This window comes from Haliotis rubra, unplaced genomic scaffold, assembly GCF_003918875.1.
Source record: "Haliotis rubra isolate DU_JTF1 unplaced genomic scaffold, ASM391887v1 Scf631, whole genome shotgun sequence".
Taxonomy (NCBI): Eukaryota; Metazoa; Mollusca; class Gastropoda; order Lepetellida; family Haliotidae; genus Haliotis; species Haliotis rubra.
In genome coordinates, this window is record NW_025767337.1 from 167969 (window position 1) to 171441 (window position 3473).

At 37.4% G+C, this 3473-nt stretch overlaps 1 long non-coding RNA gene across 1 annotated transcript; it reads left to right on the forward strand.

The window, feature by feature from the left end:
* The first annotated feature begins 1754 nt into the window (after positions 1-1754).
* LOC124256613 lies at positions 1755-2855 on the forward strand. Its single transcript, XR_006893007.1, has 3 exons — positions 1755-1883; positions 2275-2379; positions 2777-2855. It is a non-coding gene; the product is annotated as an uncharacterized LOC124256613 (long non-coding RNA).
* Positions 2856-3473: the final 618 nt, after the last annotated feature.

Genomic DNA, 3473 nt, shown 5'->3' on the forward strand with positions numbered 1-3473 from the left:
AAAATGGACTCCGTCCGTGCGTCCTTCCGTCCTTGCACATTTGTCTTTTCCGGAGCAGAACTCTAAAACCGTTCAATATTTCTTCACCAAACTTGGCACATACATGGATCTGGTGGTGTACTGGTGCCTTTTGGTAGTTTTGGAATTCTCAATTTAATATTTTTGGCGTTTCCATGGCAACAAGTTCGACTGACTGAAATTGGTGGTAGTGCTCTTTTCCGGAGCAGAACTCTAAAACCGTTCAATGTTTCTTCACCAAACTTGGCACATACATAGATCTGGTGGTGTACTTGTGCCTTTTGGTAGTTTTTGAATTCTGAATAAAATATTTTTGGCGTTTCCATGGCAACAAGTTCGACTTAGACTGAAATTGGTGGTAGTGCTCCTTTCCGGAGCAGAACTCTGAAACCGTTCAATATGTCTTCAGCAAACTTGGCACATAGATAGATCTGGTTGTGTACTGGTGCCTTTTGTTAGTTTTGGAATTCTGAATAAAATATTTTTGGCGTTCCCATGGCAACAAGTTTGACTTAGACTGAAATTGGTGACAGTGCTCCACTTTTGTATATACACACCTAAATATTTGACATAATAATAACTCGTAGACATAATCATGAAGAGTATTTTGCCATTGTGGGGGATATTGAAGACTTTGTCTTCTTGTTCATATTCCGACACGACGAACAAGATTGGAGGAACAGGCTAGTTGAATTGGTTGGCACATACTGTCATCTTCCTACAGCGTACATTCATGCTTGTGGTGTCTATTACTAAATTGCGGCGACCAGAAATTCGATAATTTACAGATCCATATATATATAGCTACAATACTGTTCAATGCATTATTAAACAACAAATAAACAAAACAGAATCGTAACTTGTAGCTTATTGTAGGTTGTAGGTTTTTAAAGCAATATTAATAATTTAAAAGAAGAACAAAATTTTATATGTAATGTAGTTGCGTTAAGAAATTATAGCTTTCGTATGCATATAGAAATACATTGCATTCGTTCTTGTGCTTCCGTGCATATTATTGTAGGTTTACGCTACTGCCTAATACTACTTTGCCCTTTTGGATGTAGATCATATGATCATATTTAGACATCAGAGTTGAAAATAAGTTGATAAAATTATATTGAAATAATAATCATATAATTAGCTGAAAGACAATTTATGACTCAATCATTGAAGTTTCATTCAGTGGCTCTAGCGATATCTAATGTCGTATGGCCTATTTTCATAAAGTATTATTTATTTGACAGGTACAACACACTGCGAATTTCGAGCGGTATCGACAATTTCGGAACAGTACAGGTTCATCTTGTTCTCTGCATCCTTGTCTCGTGGGTTCTTACATTTCTGTGTATGGTTAAAGGTGTGAAGTCTGTTGGAAAGGTGGGATACCAATATCATACGCTTCAGACCAAACACTTCTGTAATACCTAATAATATATGAATAGGACACCAGTGCTGATGCACATAAGAAGAGACATTATACACCACCGTTTCACACCTTTGCTTTTCTGAACTGTTTTTAATCATCAATGAAGTGATGAGGTTTATGGCTGTTCGACAATGTTCATCGGAGACATTAATTCCATGATAACCAGTGTGTTTACAGTGATGTTTACAGTGTGGTTGAGTTCTGTGACTACTGCTTTTTTGGTCATCATGTACTATGTACCTGTCCAGATTTTAGCATTTACAGACTGTGCGATTTTTCACTGTTTCAAATTCCTATAAACCAGGTTGTGTATGTGACTGCCCTTCTTCCCTACGTTCTCCTGACGGCTTTGCTGGTCAGGTCGTGCATGATGCCGGGTGCTGGGGACGGTATACTCTATTTCCTTAGTCCAGACTTCTCTCGGCTTGGAAATGTACAGGTCAGATGCTCTAGTATTATTAATACGATCACTGTCAGGGAAGATACATTATCAGAGCCAACTTACTAACGGATGTATCATATATAAATAACAACAATAATAATGTTGATAATAATTCACTTGTATAACGCCTGGTATTCATCTGCCTAGCTGCTTAAAGGCGCTTATGTTGGAGTATGTAGAGTGAGAGGGGAAAATGTCAAATATTGTTTTGATTACTGGGCTTTTTTATAAGCGGATTCACAGATCGTGGCTTTAAGTTTTGATGGTAAAGTGCATACATGCAATTTATGTTACAGAAGCTATAATCTCCTCGGAAACACACACAATATCAACTTCTCATTCAGCAAGAGAACATGAAAATATTGTCTTATATTTATACCAACAAAAGGTTTGGCTGGAAGCTTTGTTGCAAGGTTTTTTTCTCCATGAGTACAACAGTCGGAGGCCTCATCACCATGAGCAGCTACAACAACTTCCACAACAACTGCTTCAGGTGAACAGGTCCTCTGTTGGAGGGCCACATAATTCGCCAATTTACATTAGAAATAGAAACCATAAACGATTGTATAACATGTGTCGATAATAAAACTCCACACAAATGAAAACAGTATGATCCTGATTCAGGTTAATTCCGACATATTACGAACATGTAGTTCTCGGTGTATCATTTGTCATATGTATGAAGACGTGCACAGTAACACACACGAAACCTCTCATTCTAGCCAATCTCAAACCATGTATATCTTTCTTAGGTAACAGTTGTTTACATCTGACATTGTTAAATCAAATAGACACTTCCATTGGTAAGCACATCAGGCTGATTTGATTGTTGAAGCATTACCCGATACTGATCACAATGCCATACTAATGTTATCAAAGTTTCTTTTTAGAGACGTAGTGTTACTTACTGTCATTGGTGAAGCCACCAGTATATTCTGTGGCTTTGTGGTCTTCTCTTCACTGGGCTTCATGGCGCATCAGGCTCAGATACCTATATCAGAAGTCGTGTCATCGGGTAAACAATTATGGCTGTTATATAGATCCGATAAAGGTGATCATTATCTGCGCACCGAAGAGGGCCAGGGGTATATGCGATGTAATTGGTTACGATTTAAAATGACTTTGTCTAAAATATAGCTTTTATGAGTTATGGCCCATGTTCAAATCAATGCATTCTGTGTAAAATGGGGATACGTTTCGCAACATCTATTTAAGTTAGACAACTTAAGTTTTACACAATAACATTGCTAGTCATCATCTAAAAACAGCTCGAAAATGGGTGTATTACGATAGTGTAGTGCAGGCAGTCTTATGACCCTTCTTGCATATTTTTTAACTTACTAAAAAGAGATTATTGCCTGTACTATCTAATGAAGTTACATGAATGGAACTTGGCATGCGTATCAAATAGAAACATTTGGAGCTTGAGTTCGAAAAGCGGTCCCATATTTATATGTTCCTTGCCATATGCTTTTTGGTTTTCCCTTGAACATAACCAGTTAAAGAATAGTGTCTGAACGGGGAAACATTTTCTCAGAGTCTACTGACGTCACGTGAAATTACTCAAGTTTGAGTTCTAAAATTGGT